This window comes from Agelaius tricolor, unplaced genomic scaffold (genome assembly GCF_023055355.1).
Source record: "Agelaius tricolor isolate 1412-34295 unplaced genomic scaffold, bAgeTri1.0.p SCAF_21, whole genome shotgun sequence".
In the NCBI taxonomy this organism is placed as follows: Eukaryota; Metazoa; Chordata; class Aves; order Passeriformes; family Icteridae; genus Agelaius; species Agelaius tricolor.
The window spans coordinates 3884315-3897001 of record NW_027269281.1 but is presented as its reverse complement, the minus strand read 5'-3'; the positions used below and the strand labels follow the sequence as shown (position 1 = coordinate 3897001).

The following is a 12687-nucleotide window of genomic DNA, read 5'->3' as shown; positions in this document are numbered from 1 at the left end:
ATCCTGCATGGATCCCCCACAGGGTCACAGGTCCTGACAGAAAACCTGCTCTTACATGGGCTCCTCTCCACAGACCACAGTTCCTCCCAAGAGCCCAGTCCTGCATGGATTCTCCCATGGGGTCAGAGCTTCTTTTAGGGCCCATTCACTTTGGTGTGGGGTCGTCCTCAGGCTGCAGGTGGATCTCTGCTCTGCCGTGGGCCTCCATGGGTCCATGGGCTGCAGTGGGACAATATGGTCTTTGCCACGGACTTCAAGGGAATCTGTGCTCCAGTGCCTGGAGCGCATCCTTCCCCTCCTTTTTCACTGACCTTGGTGTCTGCAGAGTTGTTTCTCTCACCCTTTTTCACTCCTCTCTCTCCCAGCTGCTACTGTGCAGCACATTTTACCCTGCTATGTATTCTATCACAAGCGCAGCTCACCATGCATGAGGAGTATTTACGACGCTCACAATGACCTTCTAGAGCGAGGTCGTATCCGGGCAGCTCTGTGATTAGCTGAGGAAAAGGGAGACGGGGTGGAGTTTACTCCTCCCAGCTGCGCTTTTTCCTGGTCACGTGTAGTTGACGCGAGTCGTGTTTCCGTGCTGCACTTGCTACGTCATCGAAAATGTGAGGTGGTGAACGCAGTATCCAGTTTGGTCGGCGGCAGTGGCAACTTTTATCTCCAAATTGCGTTTTCAGGTGGTATGGAAGACGGAACAGGTGAGTCACTGGGGAGAGGGTGTACTACTGCTCGCATCTCTCTCTCTCCACTGCGGCGGGACCACCTTGTGCAGCCTCTCTCTCTCGTCTCTTATTCCTCTATCATAAGGAGTCCCGTCGGTGGTGAAGGTCGCGCTGGGCTAGACCGCTGCTGCCTCTGGAGCATGAACGTCCTAGACTATCAAGGCAGCGTGGAGAGGGGTGGGGAGCACCCGGAAAAGGCAGGGAGGTGGTGGTGTACGGTAGCCGGGCTGCATCAATTCGTCCCCGCGCTCCGGACTGGGAGTGGCGTCTTGGGACACGCTACTCAGGGGGAAACGCTGGAGAAACGTTCCGCCATGCTGCGCAGTAGGTGACGACTGGACATGAGTAGGGAGAATAACAGTAGCACGCGGCAATTTTCTGCAAGCCGCCTGGAATCCTAGCTGCTGATCCCTTGATCACTTTCTCTCATCCATGCAGGCAGTGAGCTCTCCAGTAGCTGCTGCCGAGGAGCTAGTGGCAGAGCTTGAAAGCCTGATCCTGCTCAGTACACAAACACTCAGAATGCTTCTCTAAATCCCTGCATTGTTCCTGATGCAGGCACTGGGAAAAGGCTAAGGCTAAACAAGAGAATGAAGTGGCTGCTGCCTTCCAAACTCAACATTGTGTTTAGGTGTCTTTACTTTTGGCTGTTCCACTTATTTTCAGAGAGCCTCTTCTCAGGCTAGAAGACCAGAAAAAGAAAAGAGAACAATTAACAATTCAGGTTGGAAGGGACTTCTGGAGGTGTCTAGTCCAACCTTCTTGCTTAAAGTAGGGTCAACACCTAAGTCAGACCAGTTTGCTCAGGGTTTCCTCTGGTCAGGACTTGAAAACCTCCAAGACTGGAGACTGCACAACTTCTCAGGGTCCCTGTTCCACTGCTTGACTGTCCTCATGGTGAAAACCAGTTTCCTTATAGTCAGTGTGAATCTTGCTTGTTTCAATTTGTGCCTATTGTGTCATCTTCCCACTATACAACACTGTGAAGAGCCTGGCTCTGTCTTGATAGCCTTCTATTAGGTGCTCCTGTAGCCTTCCTTCCTCCAGGCTGAACAAGCACAGTTCCCTCAGCCTCTCCTCATAGTGCAAATACTCCATCACCCTGACATCTTGGTGGCCCTCTGCTGATCCTCTTTATCACTTACTTTCTTGTATTGGGGTGCCCAAAATTTGACACATCATTTTAGATGTGATCTAATGAGCACTGAGTAAAGGAGGATAATCACTTCCCCCAATCTACTAGCTGTGGTCCTGGTAATATAGCTCAGGATATAGCTAACCACCTTTGTTGCCAAGGCATGGGTCTAGCTCATATTCAGCATGCTGTTTTCCAAGATCATCAGGTCCTTTTCAGCGGAGCTGCTCCCCAGCCAGTCTGCAGATGGTATTGATGTCAGGGGTTCTTCTTCCCTAGGTGCAGGACTTGACATTTGTCCTTGTTGAATTAAATTAAGTTTGTGTCAGCCCATTTCTCCAATCTGTCTAGATCCTGCCCTTGAGTGTATTTACTTCATCCTCCCAACTCCTGCAAACTTGTCAAGAGGAAGAGGCATCACCTCCTCCAGGTGTTTGATAAGATTTTAAACAGGACAGGTCCCGGAATAGACTCCTGCAGTGCCCCACTAGTCACAGGCATCCCAGCAGACTGCAACCCATTAACCACCACTCTGAGCTCAGTCATGCAACTAGTTTTTAAACCCATCTAGTTGTCTACCCATCCAGACTATAATATCTCAACTTGGATAGGAGAATATTGGAGGATACAGTATTGAAAGCCCTGCTAAAGTCAAGGTAAATGGCATCCAATGCTCTCCATCCACAAATTCTGACATTTTATGACAGAAGGCAATTAGGTTGTTCAGGCATGATAGTCCCTTGGTAAATGCATGCTGACTGTTCCAAATCAGCACCTCCTTCACATGCTCAAATTATGTTCCAAGAGGACTTTATGATTTTCCAAGGAACTGAAGTTCCCTGGGTTGAAACTTTGGTTTTGTTTGTTTGTTTTAAGATGAATGCAACATTTTTCCTTCTCTAGTCATCAGGGAATTCCCCTGAACTTCATGACTTTTCAAAGCTAAGAGAATAGCCCCTGTCTCTAAGAACAGAGGCCTGGGAGACCACCAGTGAGGATTTGAGGCCGAGAAGGCGTTGAGTGCCTCAGCCTCATCTATGTCCACTGTCACTAGATCACCCATCCCATTGAGCAATAGGCCCAACTTCTCCTTGTTCAGTCTTTTACTATTAAAGTGGTAGTAGAAGCTCTTCTTGCCCTTGATCTGTGGTTGGTAGACTTCCTCAAGTTGCTTTAAGAAGGCTTTGTCTGCCTCCTTACCCTGTCTGTAACAGACTCCTGCCACAATATCACACTGTTAGCCTCTGCTTTGATCTCGTTCAGTTCCTATTAGTTGTGAGGGTATTTTTTGGAAATTGAGACCAAATGGAAGCAAAGATATATATCTTGGAAAATAAAAACAAAATTTCCTTTATTATATTTAATTTCTGATGAAATCATACAATCAAGAAGGCTGGACTTGATGATCTTAGAAGTATTTTCCAACCATAGCAATTATATGATTCTGTGAAATATAAACCTGTGAGCTTGTGGTAACTATTGGTTGTATGCAGAGTGATCTGTGGAGAAACAGGTTAAAGTTACGGGGGGGGGGGGGGGGGTGAGGGAGAGAGGAAGAGTTCACTTCAAAATTTTAGTGTATTTTGTTAAGTAGTTCAATTAGCTTTGTGCTTTTTAAAAATTTGGCCTTATTTTAGTTCAAAGTAAGCAGTAACTATGCAGCCATTTTGGCACTAGCAAGTCACTTATCCCCTTCTGGTTTTACTTAGCCCTTTTTCCTTCAACACCAAAATAATTATAATGATTCTTCAGTGTGTTGATTACTTGTGCAAAATACTAGAGTGCAACTAAAAGGTCTTACTTAACAGGCCTTCACCAGTACCTATAAGAAGTATTAAGGATTCTTCTAGTATAATGAGCTACCAAGACTGAAGAATTTCTTATTTACATGCATAGCTATGTCTTGAAAAGTGTCAGACTTGAAGGTTAATGCAGATAGTTAAAAACCATCTGTAGTCAGGTTTTGAAAAATATTGTATTGTTCATGTTTGAAGTTGGTTGATATTGATTAATAATTACCAACTCAAGAGCTAGCAGGCAGTAATTAGACACTGTCCTAGTGATAAGTTATCAAACCTGAAAAATAAACAAAAACCCATAAAACCTTTTACTTTAATTGTCATGCTTGTGCTTGGCATTAGGATGGGGATAAAAACTAAATAGATAGGGCCAGCATTTCCCATATTTGGTGGTACAGGTCTACCAGTTTGCAGTATTGTTCTGGTTAACTAATTGAATAACCTGTGACCTGAAAGCCATCAGGCCTTTTCAGTGGTACACACTCTATAGTGCTCAGTAGTTCAATCAAGATGGGAAACATCCTGATTGCTTGTTAGGGAATTGCCAAATCTAGCAGCACCATAGAAACAAGTCTGCCACAACTCAGTATTCCCAGATCCAACCAGTAGCAAGGCTGAGAATGTATTCCCAGTAGGTACACAAATGCATATATAGTGTACATATACATATGGCCAACAACACAGAACACAGATGGAAACACAGCACTCAGACAAACAGCAACAATGACCTTATCCTGTTCCCCTCTCTGGCTGATCAGGATGAAGGTTCATTAGTGGGAAATATATATGTATATGCAATGTGGATCCATCCAGTAACTGGATTTAGACACTCAGTCTATCTAGTATCTGGCCCCTGGATCCCCATGTCTCCCTAGTTGCTCGCACCTGGGCATATGAGCCTCCAAGGCTCATAGCCCCACTCCAGTTGCTAGTACAGACCCCCTCTCACATGCACACACTAGCTGGGCTTAGACACTTGATCTATATAGTAGCTACTCTTGATCTACATAGTAGCTGGCCCCTAGGTCCCCTCAGTCTCCCCAGCTACCCCTCACAGAAACACACACATAAATGAGTTTCTTATTCCACTCCCAGAGCCCACAGTCTCATTGGCAGTTGTCTTGGACCCTCTGGTCCCCCCAGTAGCCAATTCCTCCAGGTGCCCTACCTTTAGAGACACATGCATACCAGGCTCCCAAGCCACGACCTTCTCCAATGCGTGTCCTTCCCATGGGCTGCAGTTCTTCATAAACTTCTCCATCTTGGATCCCCCATGGGGTCATAGGTCCTGCCAGAAAACCTACTTTTGTGTGGGCTCCTCTCCACAGAGCGACAGGTCCTGCTAGGAGCCTATTCCCGTTTCAACTATCTACAGGCTGTAGCTTCCTTCAGGGCACATCAACTGCTCTGGCATGGGGTCTTCCCCAGGGTGCAGGATGGGCATCTGCTCCACCATGGACCTCCATGGGTTGCAGGGGAACAACCTGCATCACCATGGTCTTCACCTCAGGCAGCAGGGGAATCTCAGCTCCAGTGCCTGGAGCACCTCCTCCCCCTCCTTCTTCCCTGACCTTGGTGTCTGCAAGGTTGTTTCTCCCTCGTATTCTCACTCATCTCTCTCCAGCTGCTGTTGCACAGCTATTTTTTTTAATCCTTCTTCAAATAGGTTATCACAGAGGCGCTAGCAATATTGCTGACTGGCTCAGCTTTTACCAGCGGTGGGTCCATCTTGGAGCTGGCTGAAACTAAGTAGCTGTTGGACATGGGGGCAGCTTCTTGTGAAAAATGCATGTATTTTATGATTGGCTTTTCACAAATATTAAAATGAATATTATATGTGTTGTGTTAGAAAGTAATGCTGTATTAATTCTCTTAAATACTGTGTTAAATATAGTTTTAGGTTATAAAAATTGTTAAAATAGAAACTATGCTATGTAGGATACTTTTTTTAAAGAAAGGACTTACAGCGAGATAGCAGCCACAGGGCACCTAAATCTTTCAGAGAAAAAGAATTTATTGCCCTCTTATCAGAAGAAACTAACTCTTCCCGCCTCAAAGGCGCTGTTAGGATTCGAAAGAAGAAGTTGACATTTACCAGACAGAATCCTGTATTTGAATGGAATTTATGCATCATGTATGAAGTGTATGACTATGCAACAGGCTATTGCTTTTAAGGGTTAATCCTTTGTTAACAGGTGTCCTTTTTTGGGCTTGTGCTGCCCAGAAAAAGGTACCCGGACATCCATAACTCTTTGTATTTGTTGTCTCATATTGTCCTAATTCAAATTGTCCAAATTATTATTGCTCTAATTGTATTACTATTTTTATAACCATTTTATTACTATTAAACTTTTAAAATTTTAAAAACAAGTGATTGGAGTTTTTAACATTCTGATGTCTTCTCAGAAAAAACACCCCTGCATCCCCTCTCCACTACCAAAACTTTGCCATGTAAACCCAATACAATGTCAAATACACCCAAATAGAAATTGTTACTGTTGGGAGGGGATGTTAAAGTGCAAATAGTAAATTGTGTTAAATTTATTTGGTAAGGAGAAAACTAAATTGGATTATTTTTAGACTAAATATATTAATATGTTATTTTTTCATTTATTCTACTTAAAGGAATATTTGAAACATACTAGATTTTGATTACATTATAAAACCAATGAAAGAGAGAAGTTACAGTGAACTTTAAGCAAGCTTTTGTGAGAGGGAAGAATTCAGAGGCTTATTTAGGTGTTGCTTGGTGAGTTTTTTAAAAATTGCACTGTCATGTAAACCATTTTTAATGCTTTATTACTGGGAAGAGTAATAAAGTGGTGAATCACGATTAAAAACTACTATGTTCCACATAACTTGATAGTGATGATTTTGTTTTACAAGTAACAAAAGGTTTTGATCCCAATGTGTTTTCACTGCAAGTATACTCGCATATGTGCTTTTTTAAGTGGGACAACATCTTGTTGGGCAGGTGAAAATATGTAGAGTGGCTAGTTCTTAGCTACATGTGTGCAAACTGACTATTCCACGCACTACCACCCTTTGTAAGAGGATAAAGGTTTCAGTTAAGATTCCAAGAAGGTAGTTATAAATTTGGCTCCTTCTGTACCCAGCTACCAACTTCAACAAACCTTCTAGGAATTCAGTATCTACTTAGCCCTCTGTTAAATTTGGTTGGGATTGGCCAAGAGACTCGGAAGTTAATAACTGAAGGGAGATGGATGAACAGCTGGTGAGATTCCATCTTGTTCTCCTAGGAAATCAAAACACTTCCATTTACTCTTTGTAGCTTTTATTTATAATCTATATAAATAAAAATTATTAGTTTCAGAAAATCATACTGTATTTCTTTCTGTACTGTAGGGATGCTTGCTCACCAGTAGTAAATGGTGATGTAAGTCAGTAATTCAAACATTTATTTACTAAACACACCCTCTAATAATGGTTCTTTCAAGTTTATAATCAAAATATTAAGTGAAAAAATGCTCATCCTCTTATTCTTGAGAATAAATAATTCTGACATGTGAAAAAAAGGTGTCCTAAATTTCTTTCAGGAGATATCAAGGCGAATTGTAGAGTTAAAAGCCATAACAACAAATATGTGGAACGAATCCTCCCGTAATTTCAGTGTTATTGACTTCCCAAGGCAGAGGTAGTGTCTAAGTAGTTGATAGTCCTTAGCAGATTTTTCTTCCAAGAATGAATGTAGTTGCATTTGAACCTACAGGAACTTGAATGCGGTAACGAGTTTTGTAGCTTAACTACATATTGTGAAAACGTGCTTCCTTTTGTTCTGAACCTGCTAGTTTCATTCCATAGCCCCCAGTCTTAGGAGAGAGAGAACCATTTTCTTCTCCATTCAGGATTTTATAGTTTTTCTTCATATTTTGCCCTTAACATTTCCCCAACCCTGAAAATGTCCATAGTTATAAAATATTTGTAGGCAAGCAATTTGTGTATTTTGTTTTTACTTTTAGTGATTTGTGTAGTTACAGTACTAGACTGTTCCCTTTCCTGAGGTTTATCGAAAGACAGTTGAACTGAATGTCTGCTGTTTGTTGGTGTATGAATGCGAGACTCACAAGCTGAGAGCAAAATGAATCTGTTTATTGCAGAGTTAAGACAGTACTTATACCCTTAGTGTGAGAATCTCTGTTCAGTCCTTTGCACGCAAGCCGGTTGCAGGCCTGTAATAAATTCGTCAGCCTGACTGGTAGTTTTCTCGAGGTTTGCAGGCTTCGAAGAAAGAGGCTGCCTGTCCTGTTCTCAGATTGTGTGTAATCTGCTTTCTCTCGTGCTTCCCACGAATTTTCTGCAATGTCAGGCTTTGCTGTTTCCTCACATCTCCCTTTTATTTTCTTTTTATTGGGGTCATAGATAAGGCTAAGGTAACCATGACTTGGTTTTGCATGCTTTTAACAGCTCTGATTATGTCAAAAAGGACAAGACAGAAGATTAAAAAAGATATCGTTGCCAGACAACCTAGTCCAATGAAAACCCAAACATGTAAATTTATCCCAAAAAACCAATTTTTCGGATTTAGCCAAGAAAGATCACTTTTCAGATCTGTCAACACCTTCTGTTCCTCCAGAGTTTGTAAAAGTCTGAGTTGATGTTTTAATTGAGTGTGAAGTGACTGTATATTCTGTTGTAAGTATTTATCAAAGGCCTCTTTGGAGGTGGTTTTTAACTGTCTCCCAATTCTGTTCCATGTCATTCCATAGAAGAGGAGTGACACATAAAGAATTATGGATATGTTCCCAATCACAGTGCAGGGATAGATGAGGTTTTTGGGCCTCAACTCTCTTGCCTACCCATATAAGAGGACTTTCCAAAGTGTCTAATCTAGCCATTATTTCTTTATCAATGTTTTCCTGTGTTTTTAATTATTTTGTGATATTTAAGTCAAAGCCTGTTCCATGGTATGGGCAATTTGAATGGAATGAGTTAAGGCAGTGACAGCCACAGAGGCTGTGGTTAATATTATTACAGCAGAAACAATAGCAAAGATTAACCAACCCAGAAATTTGCGAACTACTTACTCATTTGGATTTTCTCTTGGACTATTCGAGCCAATTGCAAGAGACCATCCTGTCCTTCCCAAGCCCCAGTCAGATTTACAGGTACCCAAATTTCAGATCATCTTTTAAATGAAAGAAGGACAGAATAGTTACACATATCTTCATATGTTATACATGATTTGAAAACAAAAGAATCAGCGGATAAAAAATATAAACCATTTCTATAATTGATCAAAAAATCATTAGCTAAAGCAGAAATATACAGGTGTGAAGTATAAGTCATTAGTGATTGTTCCTCTAGCAGAGTTAAATTAGCAATTGTAGCATTCTTCTCTAATTTTACTTGATATATCCTATTGCCAAAAGCAGGTAACAACATTTTCCACAAATGTTTGTGCACGCAGGAGTGATTATTACCTAAATAATACTGAATTAATGATCTGGCCATCCCACCATCATGCTAAACAATACTGTGGTTTGCCTTTTGGGAGAGGAGAATGGTTGCATTGGTCCCACTTTATTTACAGATACCATGTGGTCCCCAATCAATTGCCCTCCCATACTGTAAGAATTGTTGTTGCAACTGTTGTACTATACATGATGTCTATTCCAAATGCCGTATATTGGAGATGGGTGTAAAATGACATTTGGGGGAATGAGGTGGAGTGGCATCCACAGATTTGTTGGAGGTGGACAGAATGGACGGCAATGTAATAGTCAATTTTCTTGCATTCTCTGAGTGTACATATATTAAATGCAATTGCATGGAAAAGTTAGCACAAGGTAAAGAGGTACTCGTTTGATTCTATGTTAAGCATATAGGCAGTAAATCAGTAACAAAAGTACTGTTAATACTATATGTATCTACAATATCCTGATCCAGGGGAGGAAGCCAAGTTCTTCCTACCCATTCTTGTTCCATTGTTGCTGAGGAGAGGCTCATGGATCCCACCAAGTCAGAGGCCAAAACAGTGGAGGTTGAATGATGTGGGCCCAATAGATTCTCCCTTCCACCACTTGATGGCAGTATAGCAGAAGAAAGACTACAAGGTTCATTATTGTCCTTGGCTGGGTTCGACGTATCTTGCCAGGAGCCAATATGGTCCTGCAGGTAAAGAAACACACCCATCACCTCTCCCCCAAGCTAAGAGTGGAACTGGACCTTTCCGCTAACCGCTATGTACATCCTTGTATGTAACTTCTGGGTAAACTCCTCTATCAGCAGTCTGACCCAGGAGCCTTTTATGTGTGATTAAGTTGTCTCTAGAGGAGAGATTAAAAAAATTAAAATATAAGTTGCTTTGTCAAGCTGCTCTTGAGGGAGCATTTCTATTGGGTTCCTTGTCTTTTGTTTTTGCAGCATGTTTTTCAATGTGTAATGTGCCCTTTCCACTATGGCTTGCCCTGTTGGGGAATGGGCAATACCTGTGACATATTTGATACCCCAAGTGTGGAAAAATTCTTGTATTTTATGAGATGTATATGCGGGTCCCTTATCTGTTTTTATCTGTTGAGGGACACCTATCATGCTGAAGGCACAGAGCCAGTGTCGGGTGGCATCTCTTGATTTCTCACCCTTGTGTGCTGTTGCTACTATGAATCCTGAAAAGGTATCAATAGAAACATGGACATATTTAAAAGTCCCAAAGCCAGATATGTGTGTTACATCTCTTTGCCAAATGTCATTAGGTTTCAACCCTCGTGGGTTTGTACCTAATGTTTGTGGCAAAGAGTCTGCTGACATTGTGAACAAGTATCCACTACATCCCCTGCTTGTGGCAAATTTAGATGGAATTGTTTTGCCAGTGCTTGGGCATTTTGATGGTAGAAATAATGAGAAAGTTTTGCCTGCCCTAACTTTTGTGGTATAGTGACTGTCATGGTTAAGGGCATCCACCCTCGCATTACCTTCCACTATAGGTCTAGGCAGAGTGGTGAGTGACCTAAGGTGCAGGATGTAATATTCATGAGACCGGTGAAGTAAAAAGTTGTAGAGTGGTTAATAACACAAAAAGATTTTTATTAGAGACTTCCTTCAAGAATGAGTGCTCAATTCTCTCAGCGATTCCTGTAACATAAAGAGAATCATGAACAATGTTAATAGGTTCCTGTAAAAAAAGGCAGAATGCTTCTACCACATCTGCCAGTTCGACTAGCTGGGTGGATCCAGGTTGAAAGGTTATCAAATGTTCCCACTGTCTCTTATAATTTCTCCGCAGGGCGACAGCTCTGTGTCTTTCCTGATCCATCAGTGAAAACAGTCTTTGCATTAGGGATTGGAGTTTTCATTTGTAGTCGTTGTTGAAAGGGGAGTTCCTTGAAGGATTGAGCAGGGCATGTCGAGGCATCGTGTGAAAAAATTGTCCATTATAGTCTGAAAGAGCAATTTGAAATGACAGTGAATCCCTGAACAGATTCTTCAATTCTGCTGCAGTAATAGGGAGATGTATTACTGCCAGATCATGTCCTGTCAGGCTCTGGCATTGGAGTCGTCCCATCTATAGCAGCTGAATAAGCATCTCAAGCTGAGTGGTTATAGTTTTTGAAAAGGTGTGTGGCAGAAAACCCCATCCTAATAGCCAGAGACTATGTTCCTGTACATCACATTGACCAATAAGAGCATAGGGTTGGAAAGATTGCAGAATCACCAACAGTCGCAAAGGCAAATCTGGGTTTTGTGTGGCAAAGGACTTATTGATTTTATCACTTACAGTCTTTTAAGACTTTTGGGCAGTTCTTGTCACCTGCCATGGGGAAGAGATCTGGGTCCCCTTCTAACAATTGAAATAAAGGGGATAATTCCTCTGTGGTGATTGCCAATAAAGGGCGAATCCAATTAATAGTATGTTGGGGGTTGAGTTTTCTGTTCCTTCCTTATCACCAGTAGAATTTCTTCCCATTGAGTTGCTAATGGAAACTGATTCCTGGGTGCTTGAGACAAAGGGGGAACTCCTCTGGGTTTTTGGGAGTTTTCTCTGGGAGGGAGGGCCGGAGATACCGGGGATTCGGGCTGGGGGAAGGGGCTGGTCGCAGCTCCTAGCCCTCTCTGTCTTCGGAGGAGGATGGTCAGAGTCGCTGCTCTTGGGGAAAGGAATTCCACTGCTGCTGCCAGAGCCCGGCCCAGAGCTGCTTCTTCTGCCATGGGGTGAGCCTCTGCTCGTGAGAACAGCAACTGAACTGGGACCTTATTAACAATTACCTCACTAAAAGAGAGACTTATCACCGTCTGCTTGTGTGCCCGGGATCCTGAGCTCGGCTCTCCCTGCCCTGCTGGAAGCCCCTCACCCCCACCTGCTGAAACATCCTGCCGGCCCAGCTTGCTGCTGTCTGAGTCCTGCTGGGGTACTGGTGTGATAGATGAGTAATGCAGTAATCAACTTTCACAATTAATAGACAAATATCATGTATATAGGTTAAGAAAAGTTTTATAGATTTATAGTTATGTTTTACCCCCTCGCGTGGTTATCAAGGGACAGCTGGAGTTGGGACATCTGGGAGGGCCGGCTTGTCACTATGGTGACATCTGACTTCCAATCAGGATTTGAAGAAGAGATCTCCACCACTGGACAGCGAAGAAGGAGTTGATAGACAGAACTTTAGAAGGGGTTAAAGGGTTAAAAGGAGAAACCTCCATTGTGAGGGGGCTGAGCACATGGCGGGGAAAATCTTTTGCTCCCAGTGACGTAACCTTTTTTCTTTATTCAGTCTTCTGTTGTATTTTTGATAAGGTTTAATAAACCTTCCTAAACTATGAAAAGTGAGTAGCTATTTCTCACACTGGGATCAGCTGCCTCCAGGGTTTGTGAAACGAAGCCTCTCTTCCACCCCTTCCCGTCTTCAGACAAAAGCTGCCATTGCCACCTGCTCCCCGAGCCCGTGCCAGAGTGCCCCCTGCAGCCATGTGGGGATCACCACACCTGCCCTGCCCACCAGGAGCTTGCCAGTGCCCTTGCCTGCTGTGACCGTAACTACACCAAAGGGGAAAGTGCCACAGCCGAAAG

At 42.8% G+C, this 12687-nt stretch overlaps 1 protein-coding gene across 1 annotated transcript in view; it reads left to right on the top strand.

Annotated features, from left to right (window-relative positions):
* The first annotated feature begins 561 nt into the window (after positions 1 to 561).
* LOC139598970 (mitochondrial nicotinamide adenine dinucleotide transporter SLC25A51-like) overlaps positions 562 to 12687 on the top strand; it is a 63023-nt gene continuing 50897 nt past the window's right edge. The window contains exon 1 of the mRNA XM_071445907.1: positions 562 to 704. The gene's annotated coding sequence lies outside the window, so the exon portion shown is untranslated. The remainder of the gene's footprint in view (positions 705 to 12687) is intronic.